The sequence below is a fragment of the Lonchura striata genome, chromosome 3 (genome assembly GCF_050655825.1).
Source record: "Lonchura striata isolate lonStrDom1 chromosome 3, ASM5065582v1, whole genome shotgun sequence".
Classification (NCBI taxonomy): domain Eukaryota; kingdom Metazoa; phylum Chordata; class Aves; order Passeriformes; family Estrildidae; genus Lonchura; species Lonchura striata.
In genome coordinates this window covers 26,597,646-26,611,990 of record NC_140705.1, presented here as the reverse complement: position 1 = coordinate 26,611,990, position 14,345 = coordinate 26,597,646, and the positions used below count along the sequence as shown (strand labels likewise).

At 37.4% G+C, this 14,345-nt stretch overlaps 1 protein-coding gene across 1 annotated transcript in view; it reads left to right on the top strand.

Moving 5' to 3' along the window:
* Positions 1–14,345, top strand: part of EYS (EGF-like photoreceptor maintenance factor) — a 245,396-nt gene that overhangs the window by 14,670 nt on the left and 216,381 nt on the right. The gene's annotated exons all lie outside the window — the stretch shown is intronic.

Sequence of the window (14,345 nt, the reverse complement as noted above, 5' to 3'; positions counted from 1 at the left end):
AGTCATTAATAGTGGCTGCTACACTCCCTAGAGGCAATGAAGAAGAACAAAGAGCTGGGACTTACCCCTTGAAAAAGGTAATTGTGTTGACCATGTACCAGCAGATACCAGATCATGGCCTCTAACCTTGCTTTGTACCTCTTGAGGTGATACAACCTGCTGGTATAAACCTAAGGGAGATTGTGCAAGAACAATTACTTCCATGTAATTTAGGCAGGACTCCTTCAGATTCAGGAGAAACTAGGCAAGGCAGAGATATATTTGACAGCATGTATGTACTAGCCAGGCAACTAATGCACTGATTACCCAAATACGCAAATAATGCTTTCTTTCAACAGCTACCTAGATTTGTCACCCACTCTTTCATTCTGTATTTGGTAACTGTGGGTTCATTTCTTGCAGACTGATTCTTTATGTAATCGATGAGACTGCGCAAATATTGCCTTGGGTTTCTTTATGCATTCTCCACAACAGATAGCTAAAATCAAGATCTTCCTTAACTATCAATTTACTTAAAAAGTTTTTTTTTGATAAAGGTAAATTTTGAGGCATCAGCTGTAGCAATCTATCCACAAAATTCAACCGGCATGAGAAAAAAAGCAGGTTATGCAAAATTCTTATCACATTTTAATAGATAAAAACTGATCTGAATATTCATCTGTTCCTATTTTATGTATGTGTGATTTTTCTCAAACTTTTTCATCAGCAGAGAGGTTTATGCCACAAACATGAAGCTTTGGGTGTATAACTTCATCCTATTAAAATGCAAATCCATGAGTTTCTCTTCAGAAAAAAATAAGACAATTTGCTGTTAAATCCCATTGAAAATTACTTGTACCAATTAAACTTCTGTGCTTTGGATGGCAAGTGAAGCAAATTGTTGCCATTTCTGATAAATACAAACTCAGTAACCAAAAACTTCCATGTTGCTATGAGGTACACTAAGGTATCTTATTTAATTTTCCATAACCATGTAGTGCCTCCTGAATTGTTAACAATAAAAAAAAAAATGTATTTGCTCTCACAGCAGTTTTTTTTACAGTATTCTGGTACAGTATCTTGGATGCTTGTTTCCAACCTCTGTCACCATTTTTCCTAGTGTTTGTATGACTGCATCTCTCTAACCTCTTCAGTGGCAATTGTGTTTTCATGCAATGACTCACAGTAAGCACTGCATCAACTACATTATAATGTATCTGTGAAACTTTGTATGATAAATGCAATGTGTCAATATGTATTGATTCTCCCTACTGGATCTGGCTGACATGCAGCTAGTTTTCTTCACAGTAGCTTGTATGGTGCTGTGTTTTAGGCTGGTGACCCAAGCAGTGTTGCTAATATATGGATGATTTGGCTGTTGCTGAACACTGCTTACACAGCATCAATTCCTGCTGTTCCTTGCTCTTACCCTTCAGGGTGTGGTCAAGAGCCTGGGAGGAGACACAGCTGAGGCAGCTGATCCTGGGTAACCAAAAGGATATCCCATAACATATAGCATCACGTTGAATGATAGAATGGGAAGAAATTTTTCCAAAATATCTGTTGCTCAAGGATTGGCTGGGCACCTGCCTGCTGGTGGTTATTGCTTTTGCATCGGGTTTGTTTTTGTTTCCTTCCTTTGCTATACTGTCTTAATGGCAACCCACAAGTTTGCTCACTTTTCCCCTTCTCTAACATCCTGATGGGGGGGGTGGGAGCAAGAGAGTGGAGGGATCTTATCTTCCAGCTGGGCTCTACCCAGTATATTCCCTCAACTGCACTGTCACCTCAGAGGGACATCTGCAGCTAATTTGTGTTATGCTCACTAAGAATCACACCCAGTATTTTCTCTTATACATCTGTTATTGATAATATGTCATTGATAATTTGTAGGTTTGACTTTTTAGTGTGTTAAAGGTATCTCCAGAAGTGAGAGCCCTGCCTGACTAGCTAGTAAGAACCATTCCTTCTGTAAGGAACTAACAACATCTTTATAAAGAAATACTAGGACAGGCAGCAGAAAGTCCTCATATTTTATATTAAAATATTAATATGAGTTTATGATAATCTTGCATAATCTTTGAGTTAAATAGATGCTGAAACATGGGGTTTTCTTGTGGTATCTTAACACAAGGATGCAAAAATACCTTCACAGTTGGTAGCCACTTGATTTGACCTAAATTGCAGGAAGTCATCTGGGAGGAAGCATGGTTTTCTTTAACCAAAGACCAAAACTCTTCAAAATAAGTAATATGCCAAATTTTGGTAGAACAATCTAGGAACTAGAACATTTAACCTCTTCATAATAAAAGCTTAGTCTGAAGTCAGACAAAGTAGAAGAAAAATGGCTAGACAACCCTCAGCGACCAACTATGATCTTGCAGGTGGGTTTTAGTCTCTCACTTCCTTTGTGAAATTTAGTGAATTTGCATCTTCTTTTATCCTATTTTCTTCTTCATTATCTCTGAGCCCAGATTCTGTGCTCTTTTCTCTTAAGAGTAGTTTCAGTTTCTCTGCTGAAGCTGCAGTCTGCTAGTTTCCTGTGTTGCCTATTGTCTTCCATCTGGGTTGTGACTTAGAAATTTTACATTTTTTTAATCAGAGCCCACTCTTTGACTCATTATGGAAACCATCATATTTTATCTTTCTGACAGTTTAAATTTTATGCTTAGGGGACAATAATTCTAATTTTAAATAGCAGCAAATGAAATATGTAGCCTATTACAAAATCACACTGATATACAACTGTCTAGGAAAACCCTGACCCTAAAAGTTTTAACACTATTTTTCCAGTGTTAATAAGACAAATGGTTTTGGTGGCAGCTGCAGTATTTGTAACTTGGTCCTGTTTCTCCTTAGTAATCTGTCACTCTTCTTTTCTCCATGTGTTTGAAACTTGTGTAAAGATGCAGCTCAGTTAGGGTTTTTTACAAGTTTTATTTAATTTTTATGCTTTCTACTTCCAACATATATTCTTTACTGTTTCCTTGTGTGTTGGTTTCTGTGTATTCATTATTCCTAGTACCCTCTTCCAGCAGGTGATTGCCAGACACTCATGCAATTTTAATTAAGGAAATTTCACTTCTTCCATCTTTGATGTTTTCAGTTCTTTATCTGATCTCTTTAATTTTGTGGGCTTTCCTTCCAAAAAAGAAAACCATCACTGAAGGTGTAGTTTTGTTTGTCTGGACTCTGTTTAAATTATAGTGATTTCTGTTTACCTCTTTGCAGAGTTAATGTAGGTGATTAGTGTTTCTGTAGTGTCCTTGACATTTATCAATCTACAGTGTAAGGTTTTCTTTTTTTTTTTTTTTTTTAGACTGTGTAGCTGATGAATAAAAAGACTTTTTTTTTTTTTGTTGAAAAATAGAGACTACCAAATTCAAAAGCATTTGGTTTCCTGTTATGCATGCTCAGTTAGACTCATAGTTCTGTCATCTTGCCTAGAACCTACTCTAATAATATCAGCAATCTCTCTCTGCATTCATTCTCAGTACAGGATCTCCCATTCTCATTGATCTTCTATGTAGAAGTTTCCATTATTCAGAAACAATAAATTGACTTTGTGTTTCTTGACAGCTTTGACATTTTGCTGTGTTGCTTCATTTCTTTTCCCAATAGCAAACAGTGTAGCAGAGGCAGATTTTATAGAAAACTGCAGTAAATAGAGTCCGTTCCTGATCCCTGGCAAATAAGCCCTTCAGTGCTGTTTGCTTAATGGCTTCACTCTAAACTAAGTATCTGAATGTACCTATTGGGCATGCAGGGAATATCTCAGCCTGAGCAGTGGTCAAAAACATTTGCCAAGCCAGCAGGAAATGCACTTTGCTCTGAAGGTAGAAGCTGACTAAGCTGCTGTAATGTAGAGTCATTATTAAGAGAAGAACATGATGATCACATTGTAAATTTGTGATATTTGGTGTGCAACATTAAGAAAAAAAAAAAAGAGAGCAGAACAAAGGAATACAGCAGAAATACCACAGGAATACAGCAAGCTGTTTTCCCTGTGTATAATAGTAACAGAAAAAAGCAATATGTGATTTGTTTTCATGTCTTATTATACAGATTTTTATACCAGGTTACATAATTCTGCTTTACAGACAATTATTTACAGGCATGTTGAGGGAGGGGATCTTTATCCTCTGCTCTGCCCTGGTGAGGCCACATCTGGAGTGCTGTGTCCAGTTTTGGGCTCCTCAATACAAGAGAAACATGGGTCTACTGGACAGACACCTGTTGGGGTGTGTTTTATGTTCCCCCCCACTTATGGTTTCTCCCTCTCCCCTTCTTTATGTTAAATGGTTGGCCTCCCTTCTTCTCCTCCCCCCTCCATCTGCCAGTCATCCCTCCCTCTACCCATTGGTTCATTCACGCCGGGTCACTCCCCTGGCCCCTCCCCAGGGCCTGTCCGTCACTCTGGGGCCCCTCCCCTTCACCTAGAAAGTTCTACCAGGGCCTCGGGTGATAGGCTGGTCCTGGGGTCCCCTCCCTCCCTCTCACCCCATTGGATGTTTCCCCTGTTGTCACCTTGGTTGCCACCCCCAGTTGTTATCCCATTGGTTGACTGTTGTTCCCTCCCCTTGTTACCTCCCCCATATAAAAGGTCGTGCACACAGCACTCGGTGCCTTTTGGGGTTTATCTCCTTGTGAGCTACGGTTGTCTCCTAAGACTGCTAATAAACTTGGAATGCAGATACTGCCCAGAAGGACGGCTCCTTTGCTTTTGTCGACGTCGCTCCATGTCTCTCCCAGTCTGGTGGGTTTGTTCCCACGGGCCATAGCGCAGTGGCACCTGAGAGTGGCCTTTCCTGCCCGCAGTGCCAAGGACACTGGCTAGCTGACACTTGGGGAGGCACCACGACAGACACCAGCACATCGTCACAAAGTTAGTTAGGGAACTGGAACAACTCTCCGGTTAAGAAAGCCTGAGAGAGCCAGGACTGTTGAGCCTGGAGAAAGCTCTGGAAGAAAACTCACAAATACTCTACAAACATCTGAAGAAAGGCTACAAAAAGTGCAAAGCCAGGTTATTTTCCACAGTGCCAAGTGACAGAATCAGAGGCATGGGGCACAAGATGAAAGACAGGAAGTGTCATTTGAATATCGGAAGTTTTCCACTATGAGGGTGTCTGAGCACTGGCACAAGTTTGTCTGATTGGTATCGGAGTTTCCATTCATGGAGATACTCAAAACCTCTCTGGACTTGATCCTGGGCATTTGGCTATAGGTGACACTACTTCAGTAGGGAGGCTGGGGATAAAGTAGGGATAAGGTAACCTCCAGAGATCCCTCCAAACCTCAGCCATGGTATGATCTGTTACTGCTCATTTCCCTAGCATTCTGTGTTGGTTGCTACTCTGGAGATATAGAATACAGGTTCAGTGTCTGCTGAAGATGGTTCTTTACCCTCACCTAATATTTCTGTTTCTAAGGGAATGATAGGAGAAGAAACATGAATTATTTCACATGGTCAGATGCACTTCAATGTGGCAGTAGAAGCCTCATTGGCTGCAGAATAGTGGAAGGGAGGGCTCTGAGTACTCTGAGTAACAGATCATCATACTGTTATTAATTACACTTGTAATCTCTCTGAAGACTGAATAGAAAATTAAATTATTTTATCTTAGTAGGATGTATATTTCATGGACATGGGGATTTTTTTAACCTCATTCAAAGGGTTTTTAATAACATTGACTTTTTTTGACTTTTGGCAAGTTTTTTTTTTCTTTTTCTATAAGAATATACTTTAAAAGGAATGCAAATGAATTGAATTTCTGGAAAAGGAAAGTGGCTGACCTTGAGGCGTTTGTCCTGCATAACAGCCTGAGGTATGTTGATAGTAAAAATGAAAGAGGTAAGATTTCGTCTTGAGAAGAATTAGAACAGGTGAGCATTGAGGCTTAGAGCAATGTTAGGGAGGGAGAGGAGGGAAGTCATTTTCAGAATTTGAATTGGAAGCAAGTAAAGGAGCAGTTTAGAATCTGCCATGCATGTTTTAATTATTTTAATATGTGTTTTCTTTTTTATAAGTGAAGAAATTAGTTTAAACTTCCAGTTTTTAGAACATAGTTTAATTTCTCCTCTAGATGATATAGTGCATAATATAGTTTCCTGTGAACCTGATCATTTTGTTTACTGTGGTTTTCCTGGGGGCTATCAATTCCAAATAAAATTTGTGAATGCTTTAGGCAAGGAGTCTAAGAGCATGAAACTCATGGCAACTGAGAATTTTAGAATTAGGTGTATTTTTTGCCAAGTATATGAATAGTATACAAGTCAAGGTGGGGAAAAATAAAATTTAGAGCTAAAGCAGAAGGAAATGCTCCACAATACCAGCCTTTGGCAGTGAGTAGGTGGTGACACGGTGCCTCCTTCGGTTGGCAGCTAGCTCAGTGCTAGGCACGCTTGTCAACAAAGGCCAGCCCCTTTGGCCACTGTGGGCAGGGGGTATGACCTGTGAGTCCTGCTGCACCAGACCTCTAGGGGACCCTGTGCACCGATGACAAAGACTCAGGAGTCGTCCTTTCGGGGGTACCACAGCTCCAAGTTTATTAGTGGTCCACGGGAACCACCTTAGCTCGAATAGGGTATGCCCCAAAAGCCAGGAGGGTACAGTTGGCAGGGGATTATAACAGTGGTAACACGGAGAGGGAACATCAATGAACCAATGGGGAATAACCAGGGAGTGGTGAAGGGTATAACAATCAAGGAAGATATCCAATAGGGAGAAGGGGAAGGAGGGGTCCCTGGGGATCAGCCTATCACCCGAGACCCTGGCTGTGAGGTTCTGGATGGAAGGGAGCGGCCTCAGGGTGACAGACAAGCCCCGGGGTGGAGTCAGGGGGATGACTCAGCTCAAAGTTACACAACAGGGGTGGAGAAAGGGAAGACTGACAGGTGAAAGAGGGAGGAGGAGAAGGAGGGACGGACCAAATAACATAAAGAGGGGGAGAGGGAGAAACCATAATGTGGGGAAACTAAAAACACACCCCAACAAGGTAGTACAGTTCAAAGCTCCAGATAAACACATATTGTCATAAGTCTCTCAGGACTGCATCTCTCAAAACAGTAATTGAAGCTAAATTAAAGAATTAGGTAACCAAATCCAAGTGCTTGCTGGAAGTTTTTGCTTCCTCAGAAGATGTAAAATACCAGATTATATGTCCACTTCTCAGCTCTGCCAAGTTAAACTGCCGTTAATCTAAATCTGTGTTAATATGATGAATTATAGATACACTTTCATGTTCTACTACATTTGTCACAAGGGCAGTAACACCTAACTGAACAACAGAGCAGACAAAAAAGAGGTGTAACCTGCCAGTTGTTTCATTAAAAATTAACAAAAGTTTTAAATTTTTGGTTATTGGTAGAATATATTTGGTTTATAACACAAAAATTCATATTGATTTACTATAGTAAGATATTTAAATGCATTTTGGAAGTCTGTGGATTCATCACCTTCTTGGCACATCATGGTTAACATTTTTATATGATCTGTGTACTGCAGATAACACCTCTGAACACATAAATGCATGTGTCTAACATCTTGGTAACCTTGGAATGCCCACATGCTCTGAAAATCTTTGTTATATGTCAGGCAGTTCTCCTCATTACCATGTTCCTAATTCTGTAAACTACTACTTCTCACCTGGTCCTGATACATGCCTCATTGGAGACTCTAGAGTATTTTGGGGAAGTGAAGGCATTTATTGAAAGGTACAGTGTGCCAGCTGATATATTCCTTACCTAGTGTGTGAGGAATACTATGTTACCTTGCAACACCTCTTGTCTTAAAAAATTTTGCTAGAAAAAGGAATGTATTTAAGGTGTACAAATCCAGGCAAACAAGTTGCATATGTTTCTAGAAGATGTGCTGGCATTATATAAGAAAAGCACACATCATGAAAATTTATAAAGAATTTTTCTCCTCTCTCCCTTTTTCAACAGAGAGTCTTCATCTTTCTTAGAAGTCTGACAACATTAGGCCCTGCTGAATATCATATACCATATGTATTCATTAAAGAAAAGCCTATTTTATGAGAACATTTTCATTTTTATAGACCTGTTTTAATTTTGAAGACAATCTTGTGTTTTAGGTAAGGTGTTACCTCTTCTAGTCAGACAGATGTACAACTTCTTGTTAGAACTCCTCCCTTTTTTGAACCTCAACATCCATAATTCACTAAGAAGTATTTCACGCTGAATCTTACTTTAGAAATAGGATATCCTGACTTGAAAATGACCCATGATAATCACCAAATCCATCAGCATATAATGCTTGATATAAACATCTCTTGGGTTAAATGTTTGTAGATTTGAGTGATTGGCTATTTATTGGACAAAAACCAGAACCGGAGAAGCTGACTGACTTGGACTGTAAACTAATCCATGGTGATGGACTCAGAACACCTTTCCCTAAGTGCTGTAACACTGTAATTTGTTAGCATGGTGTTCAACGTGTGTCACTCTGCAAAGGTGATGTGCAGAGAGATTAACTGATTTCCACTGTTTGATAGAGTCTGCACTATTCAAGAATGGTAAGTCCATTTTCCAAATTTCACTCTACATTTTCTAGTCCTCACAGGCCACTGTATTTTCCATCTTTCTCAGGGACAATTGTACCAGATTGAACAGAAAGAACTGAAAAAAGATAAATTACAGTAGTTGAACTTATTAAGAATTGCAATAGCAAATACATTAAGTGAATTATGCATTATGGTTTTAAGCATAAACACTGAAATTATTTACAAAAGGGGCAGATATTATTAGCCATAAGGCTTAGGAATATCCTTTCTCATATCAGAATTTTCATATCCCTTTTGAAATGAAACATTATACTTGTTACAGTGCAAGCCAAGACCACGTTTAAAAGATAAGGATCCTGGCCAAGGGTGAACTTTTTATACAAATGGTAAGGGAATTTCTCAGTACTTTTGAATCTTTCAGACTTACTGATTTTAATTAATCCTTTGTGGTTTAATGAATCATTCTGAGCTAGAACTGTCAGGATCATGGAAAATTGACAGTGAAGCACTTACACTCAAAATTTAGACTGCCAGTCAATTTTGATGAAGAAATGATACAAGAGGAATGTGAATGTCAGTTGTGTAGTGAGCTGGTTGCCCCTGAGTCAGGAACCAGCAGATGACCAGTCTGGTTTCCACTGTGAAGCACAGCAGTGCAGGAGATGGTTTGCCAATTCAGACCCAATGAGGGAGGATAGCCTGTTACCTGCTCTACAGCACAGGAGACTGGAAGAACTATTCACTTGCTGGTTTCCCATAGCGGAACTGTCAGGGTTGCTACTTAGGTAACCCCTGATTTTAGTGGCTAGAACAAATGAGACATGAAGAGCAGAAATGTAAGCCTCTACCACACTAGTTTAGGGATTTATTTTCTCCCCTTCTTCTGCCTATATTATTATGCTTTACCTTTCTTGTTTTATGAAATTCTAGTGATAGCATTCAGTATCCATGGCAGATACAATAAAACCAGATTCAAGGTAATAACAGTAAATCCTTTTAAAAATTTAATAGAGGTAGTTAGAAAAAAAAATCTGGATTTCACTTACCACTTGAACCCCTTTTTAGTTGTACTTTTTAGTATACCTTAATTAACATTATTTTGGAATGTTTGGCTCAGAATCAAAAATCAGTGTAAAATCATCTATTACATTAAAATATTAATTGAATTAAACTTTGGTGTTGTGTATAGGTTTATAGTATTTCATTTCATAGTCAGTATGAGTCAGGATGGGGAAGATTTCAGTTCCTTTGTGTTTCACCCAATTTATTGATATGATAGCATGTAGGCAATTTTACCAGTGCATATTCCCATTTTGCTTTCCCATTTCTACACTAGTACCAGGACAGAAGCTGAAGCAATATTCCTTTCCCCATATTTTAAGTGTTTTATTACTTTTGTTTCAGAGCTAATACTGCTTTTCATTTTCCTACACATTTTGAAATGTCATTAAACTCTTAGGCCTACTCTGTTATCTAACAATAAAAATTTTTGTGGTTTAAAATTTGAACTGAGTATGGAAAGTGTTATTAAAAGTAAATATTAGGAAGTGAATTAATGAACAGTATAGATACATCAAAGACACACACTCCCCTGCCATTGTCTACTTCTACAGGACTTCTCAAAGGGAGGTACATTTTTCTCTCATTAGGAGCTATGCAAATTAACCAGACAAGCCTCATCCATTTTTCTTGAACTACTAGAGTAAAAATGAATAAGATTTAATTTTTATTAATTTATTTTTCAGAAATTTAAATCAGCAAGAAACGTATTTTGGCAAGGTGATGTCTAAGTCACTGGTGTTGATTTTTAACAAAGTCTTGAATACTTTTAGTCTTGAAGAAAGTACCTGTCCCATATACAGCATGCTGCCTTGAATGTAGGCAAGTTTCAGTGTTCAGTAAGTGAAATATAAAGGCAGAATAATGTCCTACTGGATTAAACCCATTCTGATTGTCTTGCTGCTAATTTGATAGTGTGTATATTTCTATTTTGTGCTCTATGTAATTCAGTATCTTAGAGAGGAAAATAGATTTTAAAATTACATCTATAAAGAACAAATTCCAAATTTTTCTTTAGAGAGAAGCATTACCACCGCAACCCACACACAAATGGAACTTAGACATGGGGTTTTTTGTTTGGTTTAGCTTGGTTTGGTTCTTTTTAATTTTTTTTTTTAATTTTCGTATTTTTCTTTAGTGGGCTTGATATTGAAGTTCAGTTGCAGTAGGCTTCAAGCAAGTTACAACTGAGATAGCCAATTTTTTATGGCCAATTTAAAAAGAATACAGAGGTGAGATTATGGCTTGCTTAATTTCAGAGTTCATTTTGACTATTTCATATGATTCCAATCACTAGCAGAAAACAAAACTGGAGTAAAGAAGCTATTATCTAAGCTGAGGTGCTTTTTGTGTTACTGATTTCCAAATGGCTCATCATGATTTTAGTAAATACAAGTTAAAATTTTATTTGAGTATTCCAAACTGTGCACCTGACTTATTTTATTTAAGTTTGAAATACTGAATTGAAAAAGTTTTGTAGTCTATTGAAGAGAGTTCTACTAATCCAACTCCAAAATCAGACATATTTCAGGAACTACAAAGATGTGAAAGACTACTAAATAGTGTATTCTGGTACACTGTAATGACTATAATGAGAATATTTAAGATACGTAACATTTGTCTTGACTAGAGACAAATGAGGAAAGACTGTGCTACACTTTGTTTTCTTTCCAACTAATCATACTTTTGAATTAAATTCTCAGATCATAAACCAAAAAATCATTTTATTATTTATGAATCTGTAGTGAATTGACAGCATGTAAGTTCATTTCATTAGGAACTCATTCTAGGTTAATTCTATCTAGCAGCAGCTTAATTTGGGCTAGTCAGTAAGGGAGATGTTAATAAATTATTTGGCACATATGTGTGAACTTTTCCTACAAGGTAAGTATCAGTACTCATTTTTTGTCAAGTATAAAGGGCATTTAAAGAGCATGGTTACTATATGTCAAACATATCTGAATAGATTTTGAATAGCGAATTTTATTAAACTAAATTTCTGGTGTTGCTCTGGCCCTGACATTTTCAGGCAATTTAAATGTTACAGTTTGTCAGCATATTAATGTATTTTTGTGAATGGAAGGGAACTCAGCTATATGTGAAGTCTACATTTTAATATTCTGATAAAGGTATCTGTTCTCAAAAGTAGAAGAATAAAAGCCACTTACTTTTGATTATATATATATCAATAGCTCTTATTCCTATATATCTCTAAGATGTTGATTTTTTGTAGACATAGCATAGTAGAACAAACGCCAGTAATTGTTTGACCAAAATGTTTATAATGTAGTTATAGTTAAAAAACAAGTAATAATTTTAAGATTGATTTACAGGGATGCATTATCTTCAATATATGCACATATATCAATGTAAGAGAAATTATTAGGTGTCCAGCCAGTAGCGAGGGGAAGGAAACCACGTTGTTAAAATATTCACACAATAGAGTGTTTAGGTAAATATGCAGCTAAATATTAATTTCCAAACTAATTTGCTCTTCACTGAGCAAAGTGGACCATAGGTTGACATAGTGAATTTTCCCTATACCAGTGTCTTGGATGAACTTAACTTGGCACAGTAGCTATTGTAATATTGTATTGTATCTGCCTTTTGCATTTATTGATTTCTTTTATTTTCTTTTATGTTTGTTCATTTTTACAATCCCAAGAAAGAGGACTTTTGTTGAAACACATGCATGGTATGACTGAGACAATCATATGAGGCTCAGGGGAAAAAAAGAGCACAGCTTAAACAAGCTGATTTATGCAGCCAATATTAAAACACTGTTAATTTTTTTTTCTTTTTTTTGGGGGTGGGGGAATGTTACAGGTCCCATGTAGTCTCCAGCTCAGAATCCTGTAACCATTTCTGTCTGTGTTCATAATAAATTTATAACAGATCCTTCATCCTGTTAAACTGAGAATTGTTTTACTTACTATTTATAAAAGGCTGGGGAAAAATAACAAGTATCTCTTATAAAAATTAAAATGTGAAGTAGGGCAAAGCATCTTTGAAGATTACCTGGTATATTTTATTATAATGATGGCAGCAAAAGCAGCCTGCTGAGTGTATGTCCATCTTGGCAGTCCATCACATTATTTCCATGCCAGAGTGGCTGGCAAAGAGGAAAATAAAGAGTTTTCCATTGCCTGTAATCCATATGAATAACCTCTGACAGCCCTTGTGGAGTATCAAATAGTATTGTTTTCATAATGCACAAAGTTAACTTGGAGGAGAGTGTTCACATCCAGTTCTTGAATGAAGTTTTTGTTTCCTTTTATGTTCCAGGAAGCTTCATTGTAATAATCTGTGTTTATTCCAGAGAAACCATCTTTCCTTTGCCACATTCGAACTGTGTTAACTTTAAATGCCACCTTATAGATGGTTACATAACTTTCCACATTTTTTTCAGTGTAATAATATATATTTTTTAAAGTCTTAATTTCCTGTAAGCCTTTGCTGCTAAGGAAATAAACAATAAATTATTAGTGAACTCTTTGAGCTGTCCCATGGGTTGGAAGGCCTGTTCATTGTGTTTATAGTGTATGGCATGGCATGTTGTGTTATGTTCCAGCGTGGTTGAGCAGTGCAGAGAAAAGCAATTCTCCTTGCTTCAACTGTATTGTACTTGTGCAGCCTATCTGTCTGCGGGGAGGGAGATGGCTCTTCTTTCCCTTTAGTATGATTGATTTTTAACCCCATTTATACTTGTACCATCCACAACATGCTATGGCACAGTTCCACAATTTAATTTTGAGTTGTATGAAAAGCAATCCCCCTAACATGCTTTCATCTTTGCATTAATTTATGTCGTTTCATGTCCTTTTCACTCTGCATCTTGAGAAACAGAAAACTTTATTCATGTGCACACTGCTTTGTTCTGTCTCTCATTGACAGTGAGTTTTCCTGCCTGAAAATTCCTGGTCTGTACAGTTATTCTGTTCAGAAACTCTTATATGTATAATCATCCTTACATACCTTATAATTTTGCATATTATACCATATAATTTTGACACTTTTGCACAGTGAAATCCTGTTCTCAGGGTTTTGGTTTTGCTAACCTGACTAGTGCAGAAAACATTGAGCCACTCAAATACATTGAAGACCACAGACTCTAATAAGGACTTGCAGAGAGAATTTCTAGGGACTTTCCATATTGACAAACCTCACCATTTACTCACAATTTTTCTGCTTCTGTTTTAACCATTCTTCTAATTTATTGAAGGCCTTCCTTGTTATCCTAGGGGGACTGAGTTGCTTCAGAATTCTTTAACACAGAATCTTGTTAAAATCTTTTGGAAATCAAAGACTGTGTGCCAAAGCATCCTTTTCACATAGTCAGTGTTCCTCCTGTGAGTTACAATTTCTCTTTTCAGAAACCCTATCAACTATTCCCCCGTACATTACATTCATTTACATATATGTTAATACTGTTCTTCAGTGTAATTCATAATCACTGTCTTGAATGGAATTGGGACTTACTGATCTCTAGTTTGAGGTATGTCCTTGCATGGCCTAGTCTTGTCCCCATTTTCAAAATCACAAAAGCAAAAACTCAAGCCTCCCTCCCCTGCCCCAAAAATCCATGTCTACCATTCCCATGGTTTGGATGCCTTTTTAAGTGACGACCACAGTAATTTCCCATAAGAATCCCAGGCAAATACTGCTTGATCTTTCTTCTTTTTTGCCACAGTAGACTTATTTTTTTTTAACATTTTCTAGTAATAATTCAGTTTGAGACAGATCTCTGATGTACTCCAACTAAAAAGGGGTTCCATCACAGGA